Here is a 13,461-nt window from a genome sequence, read left to right as displayed (position 1 = left end):
TGCTATCTAGGACCTTAAAGAGTTATTCAACTATCCCGATAGGAGAAACCTTTGAAGAACCCTTTTTGGTTCCAGGTAGAACCCTTTTGGGTTCCATGTAAAACCCTTTCCACAGAGGGTTCTACATGGAACCCAAAATAGGTTCTAACAGGGAACAAAAGGGTTATACCTGGAACAAAAAAGGATTATCATATGGGGACAGCCGAAGAACCCTTTAGGAAGAGGGTAGCATTTGGGACACAGCCCCAGACAAAGGAAGCTTGAAATAGTGGAACATTAACTTTTTTTGCATCAGTAATGCCCATTTATAAATGTAGTTGGCAGGGATTGACAGAAAAGACAGAACATTTAAAGTACACTTATCTTTGCCAGATAAGCAAAAAAGAGGATGGTGAGCATGATGATGATGATGATAAGTATGAACTGTTAAATGCAATGATATGATACATCAGTGGAGATAAATATGAGAGCAATGAATCTGACGACTGGTGATGATGATGACAACGCCAACAAGACTTGGGACTTAGCACTTAGGACAGCAGCATCTCCTATCCATTACCGTACCACCATACTGCAACTCTGTGAGCTGATTGATCGATCAGTCAGCACGCATACAGCCCTACCTGGCCTGCTCTAACTAAAGTGTGGTGTGGCTGGGTTTAGTGGGGAGGAAAGCAGACCAGGCCACAGACAGATGGGTGGTAATGAAAGCAGCCAGAGCCAGACAGGCCGATGAGACAGTGGTCCTCCCTCCCTCCGTGCATATGGGCTAATGGACTAACACATAGAGTCAGGTAGCCTGCCAATTTGCACTGGGATTAGCCAGTCAGATTATAGAGAAGCCACGAGACTGCCACAGTGCACAGTGTACAGTGCACAGTGTACAGACAGCCTGAGAGGGAGAGGACTTGGTGGTGGCTGGAACTGTACTTGCTCTCTGTTCACTGCCAAATTAAGGGGTGATGTGGAGACCTTGTTAGGGCACTGAAAAAGACACATAGATAAAGAGAGAGGGAAAGAAAGAGCTCAGAGCATATATGATGCGTTCACTCATTACATTGTCAGGTAATTGCAGAACTCAAACACACACACACAGTGAGGGGAGCATTGTGATCAGCCCCCTCCTCAACAGATGGTGTAGAGGATGAGGGGCTGACAAGTGATAATCTGTGATTACATATCATATAGAATATTTTGATTATCATTGTGGTTATAAATTCAATATCGGATGTACCTCACAAACCTTTCCATTGGTGATCATCTGCTTAGTAGTCAAAGCTAATATGTTTGGCTCAGAAATGCTAGATTGTAAGCCATATTACAATTGAGCGTGGTGCTTTATAAACTCCTCATATAGAAATTGACAATGTGCAGATGTGTTGTCTTTAGACATCATATAAAGCCAGGCTTGGGAGTATTTATGAATGTGTTTACATCTGGTTAGGCTTATTGTTACTTTTCATGGACATTGGCAGACATGACATACATTAGATGTCCATTATTACAACAGAAGGTACATGTATTATTCCTTACCTTACTGCTATGATAATTATGTTCCTCCCTTCAATACATTTTGTCTGCTTTTTAGTACCAAGAGCTTGATTTGAATGGTATGTCTCACCTCCTTTTCACATCATCTCGCTCATGATTACCAGTGAATACACAACTGAAATAATTCATGACATTTTACCACTATATTAAAAATATTCCCATATTCTCATACATTTCTATTCCTTTCAGATAACAAAATCAAATCGAAACACCACTAAAATGTTATTGTACGCTACTCATTTGATCGGAAGTACTAACCATCTCCTCCCTTATCTTTCGCTACATGAAATACGCCGGTCCAATTTCCATGTATTATGAATCAGTTGTAATAGATGGGATGAGGAGGGAGTGGTGGTGGTGGCAATATACCAGATATACAGTCGTGTTATCATATTTGTTTTCCATCCCCATGGCAGAGCACACGTAGGGCCTAGAGGGACAGTTAAAGACTAGCAGGATTAAAGACAATTAGGGGGTTGATTGTTGTCAGAAAGGGGAGAAAAAGCAGATTAAATATGGAGAATTAGGTCAAAGTGATGATGATGGATAGAAGAAGGAGGGAGTAGAAGGAGGTGGGGGGCGGGGATTGAGGTCAGAGAAACCGATTGCGGTAACACTGAACTGAAGAGTGCCAAGAAATAAGTGGAGAGAGAGAGAGAGATTTCCTGATAAAATGTCAAAAATATAAAACAATTAGAGAGTGTCATTTCCCAAAATTTGAAACCCTTCTTCAAGGTTTCAAAGACCTCTCTGATGAGGATAGGCTACCCGTCCTGTTGGGGGAGGACGCAGAGAGCTGTGGGTTGGCAGCGCACTACATAGCTGCCTGCCATAAGTTGAGGGACAGTGTGAGAGAGAGAGAGAGAGAGACTATAATGGGACTAAGAGATATGTTATTGCCTAGTGATGTGTGAGTCAGGTAACCTCATCCACTGTACTTCTCCTGCTTTGCTCCCTGGGCGTGTCTGTCTGGGGTTTTTCCACTGTCTAGACACCACTGAATCAGCATAGGATACTCCACTCTTCCTCCTCCTCCTCTCATTCTTTTTCCCCTCTCGCTACCAGCGTAATTAGCAGACACTTTTATTGATCTGTAGGATTTGGGCCCAAATCCTCCATGTCTGGTAGACGGATCTGTGGTAAAGTCGCTCTGGGGGTTTTTGGTGGTTCGCCCCTGTAGACGAGCCCACCTGTTAACCCCTAGCCCACGCAGACAGTGTAACACCCCTCATCCACTTCTGAGGGGGTATTTTGGAGGTCGTACGTATGTGGCATGTGGATAAAGCCTGTGTTTGTTGATTGTGGAATTGAGCATGTTTTCTAATTAGTGTGGGGATAAGCTACAACTGTCATGATGACAAATCTTCCCAAAAATCGAATAATGTGGATCTATAGTAAAATTAAAAAGCTAGCGTGTCCCAACTTAAAAATAAAACGGCTATCATGAGTTAGTAAGTGCCGGCCCCAGCTAACACAAATCAAATAGTTTTGTCACACAGCAAAAAAACAGACGTTAAGGAGCTTGTATTAGCATGTGCATGCTCCAGCTAACAAAAACAGAATAAACATAGTAAAAACAGGGAAAGTTAGCTAGACTGAGCATGCTAGTTACATTAAACACAAATGTAATGGTTCACATCAATAAAGAATTCAAGTTAGATAGCAAGTTACCGTGTGCTTGCTTAAAACTTCTTCAGGCTGCAAGCCCGGCACCGGGCGTAATATGACAACAGCCACTTCAAGTGCAGGGCGCGAAATTCAAAATCTATTTTTGTAAAATATTTAACTTTCACACATTAACAAGTCCAATACAGCATTTGAAAGATAAACATCTTGTCAATCCAGCCAACATGTCCGATTTTTTAAATGTTTTACAGAGAAAACACCACATATATTTATGTTAGCTCACCACCAAATAAAAAAGACAGACATTTTTCACAGCACAAGTAGGATGAAGTAGCATGCACAAGCCAACCTAACTAACCTAAAACCAACCTAAATAACCTAGAAAAAACTACCTCAGATGACAGTCCTATAACATGTTACACAATAAATCTATGTTTTGTTCAAAAAAAATGCATATTTTAGCTATAAATCAGTTTTACATTACTGCTACCATCATAGCTACAGTAAGAAATCGCACGGGAGTAGCCAGAGAAAATACAGACACCAACGTCAACTACCTTATTACACATCAGAAAACATTTCAGAGAAATATATGGTGGATAGCTAATGAAAGAGAAAGATCTTGTGAATACAGACAATATTTCCGATTTCTGAAGTGTTTTACAGCGAAAACACAATATATCGTTATATTAGCTTACTACAATAGCTAACACACAGCAGCATTGATTCTAGTCAAACGCTAGCGATAGCACAGTTCGACAGATATATGAAAAAGCATCCCAAATTGGGTCCTTATCTTTGTTGATTTTCCATCAGAATGTTCTCCAAAGGGTCCTTTGTTCAGAACCGTGTTCATTTGGACCTAGAACGAACGATGTCCCTGTTGAATTAGCATGGCACACTGGCCATGCCGTGCTAACCTCTCCGTCTTGACAAAATTCTTGCATCGCATCACGTCTAAAGTCCAGAATAAATTTCAATAATATAATTAAAGTATATTGAAAAAACATACTTTAGGATGAGATTGTGACATGTATCAAAGAAAATCGAAGCTGGAGGTCATATTCACCTATAACGAGTGTTTTCCAGGAGCGCAGTCCAGTTCCTACTTCGCGCCCAGAAAAAAAAATAAAGTGCGCACTTATCACTCAAAGATGTTCTTTTCAGTCCCTGACAGAGATAATCAAGTCATTTTTTCTCTCACTTCCGCATGACAACCAGGGGAAGATGTGTGACGTGTTTGTACAGTCCTAAGTGCCAAGGCCTTTTATAGAGAGTATCTTGAAGAGAGACATAGCTTCTTGGAAATGTCACTTTTTACAGAAAATGGGCTGTAAAAAGAGTTATGTTTCACTTAGAGAAATAATTAAACCTGTTTTAGAAACTAGAAGGTGTTTTATATCCAAAGGTAATAATAATATGCATATTGAACGAGCAAGAATTGAGTACGAGGCCGTTTGAAATGGCCACCTCTTTCCACTGCTGATACTTACTGCTGATTTTTGAGCCATAAGAGGCTAAGCTACCAAAAATCTAGGCCTAATGGTTTTAAAATCTGGAAGTTTGCTAACTAGTGTCGGTAGTGTGTGCTAGCCAGCTAACAAACTAAGTTACAGTAGCAAGCATGAGCTAGCCACAGTCCAGGGCACAGACACCATGCAACATCCCCTGCCACTACGTCCTATGTACAAAATAAATATTAGAGAGTTGAGAGAATTTACATCTCTGATAGATTCATAGCCTCAAAATCAGACCGTTCAGACTTTAGCTCAGTCTCTTTGAAGATATTCCCCTTAAAAGCTGGTTTACACCACTCTTCTCAGAAGTATCCCATAAGGCAGTGAGTAGCGTGATACACTGTATATACAGGTGCTGGTAGAAGTTCCTGAATAAAAACAGGAGATATTCATTATCTACCTGTGTGATTTTAGTCTGGAAGCCTGGAAGCCACAGTATCACAATGTTAGAGTTACAGTGCCCAGATTCACAAAACACTTCTTACACAAAAACGTAAGAAAAAAAATAGGACTTCATAAGATAGTTCGTAAGTGCAATTCCTCAACAATATCTTAAGATTTTCTTATTTTCTTACGAACTTCTCAAATATCTTCTTACAAATCTTCTTAAGATGTGTTGCTTGGCAGCCGTTTTAGCTAGTTATCTAGCTAGCAATGGCAATCATGTTAGCATATTTCTTAGTAAAATTACTGTTCTAAAACATGTTCTTGCGTTTAAAATAATTAATACTGAAACTTTCAGATTAAATTCGGGAGTGAATTCAACATGTTCAATTGCTTTCATGAGCTTTTTCTCTCACGGCCCTGAGTTTAAAACAAGGGTTTAGCTATCTTCGAATTAAGCACATTTCCAATAACTTTATTTTCAAGAATCTAATTTTTTCTTCACTTTTTGCTTAAAGAGAAACATAAGAAATAGCGCAAGAAAAATTCCAATAACCTTTTTAAGGAATAGCAACTTTGCTTAACTTTCTCCTTAAATCTAGACCTGGCAGTTAAGAAGAAATGTCTTCTTAATTAAGAAGGTTTTGTGAATCTGGGCCCAGGTCTACTATAAAAATGTAAGTGAATGAACTTGTACCATGCTGTTTCCAACTACTGTAACTGAGCTCAGACAAAGAGATTTTAGCTATGCTACCACATGAATAGCATTTAGCTGTAGATGGGCAACATGAATGATCCTTACATCCCAAGACCAATACTATCACAGCTTTGCTATCGCAGACCATTGTTGTATTACTTGTATTGCTTGCAGTGATAATGTCATTAGGTTATGCTAGCAAAGGTGCACGGTCTTACGAATGTAGACAAGACAAGGATTCTGCAGAAAAGAGTGCTGTATACTTATTTGTGAAGCTACATACCTCCCTCTTTCCTCTCTGATAGCATGCTACAGTACCCAGGGGTGTGAATTTTGTGGTTAGATATTTTTGTCTGACACTAGTCATATGGCATCTCCAACTTTGGTGGGTAAAGACACTACTGAGAAAGTGTGAGTTCTCACTTTGTCTTCCTTATATAGGCAATTACTTGGTGTACAATCTGCATGTCTTGAATGCTCGTACATGAATAGCCAACTGACATTTACTCCTGAGGTAGTGAACTGCACCCTCTATATCCACTGTGGTTCCCTTTCAGTTGGTCACTCGGTATAACATACTATTGGGAGTCAACGACCAATCATGTTCACCTGAAATCACACCCAGCGGGCCAATGAATGCCGCATTCATTTTCTCAATTATTCACTCTTCACATTACCTGAAGGAAGAAGGTGTTACACAATTGACAAACTTTTCAAGCACAGGAAGACAACGAGATTCAGCTCTGACTTAGGTGTCTGTTAGTGGGGAGAGAGTACTCGTCCCCCTAGATGTTACAAGTTGTGGGTCTTCGTATCGGTTTTTGTCTCAAGCAGTGGCGATTTTACATGTCAATCTTGGTGGGGCAAACTCCCACAAAACGTTTTAGATGCATGTCAGCAAAGCCACTACACAACACAACACTAAACAATGCATTAATTGTACTATAACGGTGACAAACGGTGCCCACAAACTGTTAGGGCCTACATAAAGCTGTCCCAACAGCAGAGTCCCAACACCTTACCACTGCTACACCTGGCTATCAGCGGAACCTTGTTTGACAGCGAAACAGTTCAATCAGCCTCATTTACTGCCTTTAAAAAAACATAGCTGATATGGCTGACTTGCTTAAACAAATGTGGTTTCTACTGACAATTAAGATGTACAAACTATGTCGTACGGGGACGACGAGAGGATAAGAGGCAATCTGTAATTTCGATTAAGATATTAATGAGCGAGCTAGGACGGACATAACTATTTGTTCAGCAATTTGGAAACGTACAGCGACAGAAAAAGCAAGTTCTGCAGGCTCTAGTTTTGTCTAATCTTGATTATTGTCCAGTCGTGTGGTCCAGTGCTGCAAGGAAAGACCTAGTTAAGCTGCAGCTGGCCCAGAACAGAGCGGCACGTTTTGCTCTTAATTGTAATCAGAAGGCTGATATAAATACTATGCATGCCAGTCTCTCTTGGCTGAGAGTTGAGGAGAGACTGACTGCATCACTTCTTCTTTTTATAAGAAACATTAATGTGTTGAAAATCCCAAATTGTTTGCATAGTCAACTTACACACAGCTCTGACACACACACTTATCCCACCAGACATGCCACCAGGGGTCCTTTCATAGTCCCCAAATCCAGAACAAATTCAAGGAAACGTACAGTATTATATAGAGCCCTTATTGCATGGAACTTCCTTCCATATTGCTCAAATAAACAGCAAACCTGGTTTCAAAAAACAGATAAAGCAACACCTCACGGCACAACGCCTCTCCCCTATTTGACCTAGATAGTTTGTGTGTATGCATTCAAATCAAATCAAATTGTATTTGTCACATACACATGGTTAGCAGATGTTAATGCGAGTGTAGCGAAATGCTTGTGCTTCTAGTTCCGACCATGCAGTAATATTTAACAAGTAATCTAACCTAACAATTTCACAACAATTACCTTATACACACAAGTGTAAAGGAATAAACAATAATAATAATAATATAAAAATATATGAATGAGTGACGGCCGAACGGCATAGGCAAGATGCAGTAGATGGTATAGAGTACAGAATATACATATGAGATGAGTAATGTAGGGTATGTAAACATTATATAAAGTGGCATTGTTTAAAGTGGCTAGTGATACATTGATATGTAGGCTACGTGTGCCTTTTTTTTAAATGTATGTAGTTCTGTCCTTGAGCTGTTCTTGTCTAATGATGTTCTGTATTATGTCATTCTGTATTATGTTTCATGTTTTGTGTAGACCCCAGGAAGAGTAGCTGCTGCTTTTGCAACAGCTAATGGGGATCCTAATAAAATACCAAATTCAAAACATGGGCCGTTCTTACAGTATTCTCACTATACACCAAGTCAGAATCGTAGGATAAATAAAGAGAGCATATAAGCAGACAATGAAAGCTCTTACAATATTCTCTAAAACAGGCTATAGGCTAAATGTGCACCACCAAGTCAGAATAGTAGGCGAAATTATGATGGGAAAAGGGAGAAAATTATTACGGTGAGGCACATGGGCTACTAACAGCTTACTACACAACATACACTTAGTATTACTTTCTTAGCTAGAGTATACATATCTCCCTGGCATATTACATAATTTATGCAGCAGCATACAATACATTTTTGGACTCACCTTGTTGTGCTATGCTCATTTGAACACGAAGGTGGTGCGGCGGTACTTTGTGTCAAATTTTGTCATCAAACTTTGTCACAAAGTCTGGCATTCTTGCCTCCCGAGTGGTGCACCGGTCTAAGGCACCACAGTGCTTGAGGCATCACCACAGATCCGGGTTCGATCCCAGACTGTGTCGCAGCCGCGACAGGGAGTCCCATGTGGTGACACACAATTGGCCCAGCGTCGTCCGGGTTGGGACAAGGACATCCCGGCCGGGGAGGGTTTGGACGCATCCACGCTGACACGGTCGCCAGTTGTACAGTTTTTCCTCTGACACATTGGTGTGGCTGGCTTCCAGGTTAATCGAGCCGTGTGTCAAGAAGCAGTGCGGCTTGGCAGGGTCATGTTTCGGAGGACGCATGGCTCTCGATCTTCGCCTCCCCCGAGTCCGTGCGGGAGTTGCAACGATGGGACAAGACTGTAACTACAAATTGGATATCACAAAATTGGGGAGAAAAAAAAAATATATATATATATATTCTACCGTTCAAAAATGTGGGGTCACTTAGAAATGTTTGTTTGTTTTTTACATCGTTTGCAAACTGACATTTGACACATATTAATGCCAAAATAACATGCAAAACAGGCAAAAACAGGTGGAGCTAAACAGGCTCTGCCCCATCTGCCCTGAACGAGTCTCAAGTAGAAAGGTCCAAGTCGTGAATTCTAAGAGCAAGTCAAGTCGAGTCACACATTTTCAAGTCAAGTCTCAAGTCAAGTTAAAAAAAAAATCTATTCATGCAACGACTTGTTCGACTACAAATCTGTCTATTTTGTTAAGCTACCAGACAACCCTTTTCATTATTTTGTCAACAACATATTTTTATTAGCCTATGTAATTGTAAAATAGGAACCTTGTAGCAGTCATAACGGCGACATCAGCAGAAGGTGTGTAGATGTATTTACAGGTCTTGGTGCTCCAATGGTGGAAGGCCCATATATACAAAATATATAAGTACATTTACCAAATATACACGGGCAATAGCCCAAAAGAAATAGCCTCTGTATCAGGCTTAACCTGTCCTACTTGAACGGACACAGGTAGAGGGCAAGACTGTACAGCCTCCCCTTGAGAAAACAAATCGAATCTGTCTAACAGGTAGGTCTACATAATATAAACACTTGGCCCCCAGGGCCATACATTTACCCAGTTGGCAATTACAACCAATAAACTGGTTATACAATGTAAAAGGCAATTTTCCACATCCATTGTTACATTGGTACATTTGTCTTAATCAGACTTAAAACTTTTTTTTAATGACATTTCAACCCCAAGCATACATGGAACAATAATTGTATCTTATTCAACGTTCTGACTATGCGTACTAAGGCGCACACACTGCGCACAACAGAAATGACAGAGACATACAGGCACAGACACACAGAACTCCGACAAAACCCGGGACGTATCAACAAAGGAAACCATACGTTGAATTAAATAAACAGAACTTTTACCACATGAGTCTTGCAAAACGCTCATGTGCACGATTAACATCACACCCACCCAGAGCAAGTAAGAAATGTTTGGCTAAAGGAAAATGTGTCTTATGCCTATAAAACATAAATGTCTACGTGTTGCAAAAAAACGGCACAGGGATGGATTTATGAAACGCTATTCATTATTTTAGTATTAAATTGAATATAGATTTACCACATAGGGCCTATGCATTTAAACACGTGAAAGCAGCAGCAAACATTTCAAAACAAGAGAAGAAGAAAAAGCACTCTCCACTGGCGGGAGTTCGGAGAGCGCAAGTGAGGAGAGTCTTCGGCACAGTAATAACTCATTTTATCAACAAATTCCAAATGCAAGCTTCATAAGTAAATGATCAAATTTCAAGCAATTGTTAGGCCTACATACCAAAAGACCAGTAGGCTAGTAATTCTTGCCCAATTGCTGTTGAGCTTGCAAAGTAAACAGTTCATATTATTGATTGCCAAAACATTTTTGGAGCTGCATATTTATTTATTATGGCAATCCTCTCTCCCTACAATTTGACGTTTGCGCTGCACCGATTCTACAGCTATACACCAAATCAGCAATCTGTTCGCCAGCTCAGCCGACCTGTGTTGATTGACAGAGTGCCCAGTGTGCGTTTCACTAGCCAATCTGTCGCAATTTGCATGTTTTTTTTTTTACAAGGGCAATGCTGCAGCTACTGTCTCTGGCTGCGTGAATAATCCACGGATTCTCTGTGCTAAAGAAAATGTGACAAAACATTACAAAACATGGCCAGGTAATTTCAAGGCATGGCCAGGTAATTAGTCTCAAGTCAGTCTCGAGGCTCCAAGTCCAAGTCAAGTCTCGATTTATTAAGTCGAGTCTCAAGTCATCAAGTTTGTGACTCCAGTCAGACTCCAGTCCAAGTCATGTGACTCGAGTCCACAACTCTGCTAAAAGCTAACTATTTTCTGCTCTTCTTGTGTAGCTAATGTGTCCTTGCTTGGGTCTGATTTGTGTTTGCTAAAAACCCACTACTTTCTGCTCTGCTTGGGTAGCCAGTGCTTCCTTGCTTGAGTAGGATGGCCAGTGGTAAGAGTAAGTTCAAAAAGGTTAACCAGCTGAGTTTGAACCTCCGACCATGCCCTAGGGCATGTGGTTTCACAATGAAATATATTCACAAGTGCTATCCTGTTTGCTTGGGGTGGAAACATGATCAGGAGGCTTTGGCTCGGATCAGTTCGTGTGACCATTGTCTCCGGCTGGGTTCAACTTCCTTTGTGCATAAGGCTGACTTTGTGCTTAAGATTGGAGCTGCTGGCGAAGGTTCTTTCGGTGAAGCGACATCGGAAATGGGATTTTCTGAGGTCGGGAGAGAGCATCAGTGGTGGTCGTAGTTGATAGTTGTGTCATCCCAGACGAGTGAGGCTCATTCAGCCTCTTCAACCCTACTCCTCTCCCTTTCCACATCCTTTGACTCTCGCTGTTCCCTAGCCTCCCGGCCGGCCGTCCGGCCCGACCTTCCCCTCCTGCTCCGTGGCTGAGTGACTCACTGCGTGGTAACAGAACAGGGCTGCGGGCAGCAGAGCAAAAATGGAGGAAAACGAAACTTCCAGAGGACCTATCATCCTTCCCCTCCCTCCTCTTCTCTTCCTCTGTATCCACTACTAATGCCACTTTCTATCACTCAAAATGTCAAGCTTCTGCCTCAACCCTGTGAAACTCTTCTACACTTTCTCTTCCATCCTTAATCCTCCACCTCCTCCCCCTCCCTCCTCCCTCTTTGCGGATTACTTTGTCAACCACTTTGAAGAAAAGGTTGACGGCATCCACTCCTCCTTCACTCAGCCTACGGAGTCCCCTGGTCCAAATCACACAGAACTACCCTACGCCTTGACCTCTTTCTCCCCTCTCTCCCATTGAAATCCTGTGACTAGTGATCACCTGACAACCTGCCCACTTGACCCCATCCCCTCCTCCCTTCTCCACACCATCTCTGGAGACCTCCCATTCCTCACTTCCCTCTACAACTCATCTCTGACCACTGGCTACGTCCCCTCTGACTTCAAGATGGCCAGAGTCACTCCCCTCTTCTAGAAACCAACACTCGACTCCTCTGTCGTCAAAAAATAACTTAACTTGTAATTTCTTTACAAAACACTTGAGCGTGCTGTCTTAGACCAACCTTCTCATTATCTCTCTCAGTACGATCGTTTTGACCCTAACAAGTCAGGCTTCAAGATGGCTAACTCAACTGAGACTGCCCACCTCTGTGTCACAGAGGATCCTCCTCACTTTTCATCCTCCTAGATGTATCCCCTGCCTCTAAAACCGTGAACCATCAGAACCTCCTCTCCGCCCTCTCAGGGTTGGGCGTCTCAGGCTCTGAAAACTCCTGGATTGCATCCTACCTGGCAGTTCGCTCCTACCAGGTGGTCTGGAGAGGATATGTGTCTGCACTACGTGCTCTCACTAATGGTGTCCCGCTGGGCTCGGTTCTAGGCCCTCTCCTCTTTTCTATTTACACCAAGTCACTCGGCGCTGTCATATCCTCACATGGTCTCTCCTATCATTGCTATGCGGATCACACTCAACTACACTTCTTCTTCCCCCCTTCTGACACCCAGGTCACTCAACTCTCTGTTGGCTGGGCTCAAACCCCTGCAACTTTTTCAGAATGGTGCAGCCCACCGGTGTTCAACCTTCCTAAGTTCTCCCATGTCACCCCGCTTCTCTGCGCACTCCACTGGCTTCCTGTCAATCATCGCATCATCTTCAAGACCCTGGTGCTTGCCTACTGAGCAGCAAGGGGTACTGCACCTAGCCTTCAGGCTATGCTCAAACCCTACATCCCAACCCGAGCACTCCGTTCCGCCACCTCTGGTCTCTTAGCCCTCCCACCCCTACAGGAGTGCCCCTGCACCCCAATGGTGGAAGAAGCTTCCCCCTAAAGTCAGGACAGCGGAGTCCCTGCCCATCTTTTGAAAACACCTTAAACCCTACCTCTTTGTAGAGTATCTTAAATAACTGTCACGATACCATGACGCCCTGGTGGAGCTCCACACTGAAACACTGACTTCCCATATTCAGTCTCAGTCTCATAGTGAATCACAAGAGAAGCTGTTTGACTCCGACTCAGCAAAGTTCAGTTTCTGGGTCTCGTTCAGTTTCAGTATTCAGTTCTGAATCATGAGTTTTTGTCCCAACAGAGGAAGGTCGCATTCCCGGCTCTGTCTGGCACGGTTTCAGCTGGAGCATTCGGTGCCTTTTCACTTGTGGTTGCGGTTATTGGGTCTGTTCGGCTCTTTGATAGCTGTGGTGCCTCTGGGACTTTGGTCGATGCGTCTGTTTCAGCACTGGGTGATTACTACTCGTCTGAATGCATCACGCCACTGCAATCAGTGGCTCAAGGTATACCCGTTGTGCGTAAGGTCATTGACTCCTTGGAGGGACCAGCCACTGCTGTTGCAGGGGGTTCTCATAGGACGGGTAGTGTCCTGCAGGGTGATCACAACAGATGTATCCTTACTGGGATGGGGAGTGCTGTGTGTGGGCTCCTCGGA

The sequence above is a fragment of the Salvelinus alpinus genome, chromosome 26 (genome assembly GCF_045679555.1).
Source record: "Salvelinus alpinus chromosome 26, SLU_Salpinus.1, whole genome shotgun sequence".
Taxonomy (NCBI): Eukaryota; Metazoa; Chordata; class Actinopteri; order Salmoniformes; family Salmonidae; genus Salvelinus; species Salvelinus alpinus.
Note: the sequence above shows the minus strand (reverse complement) of the source record.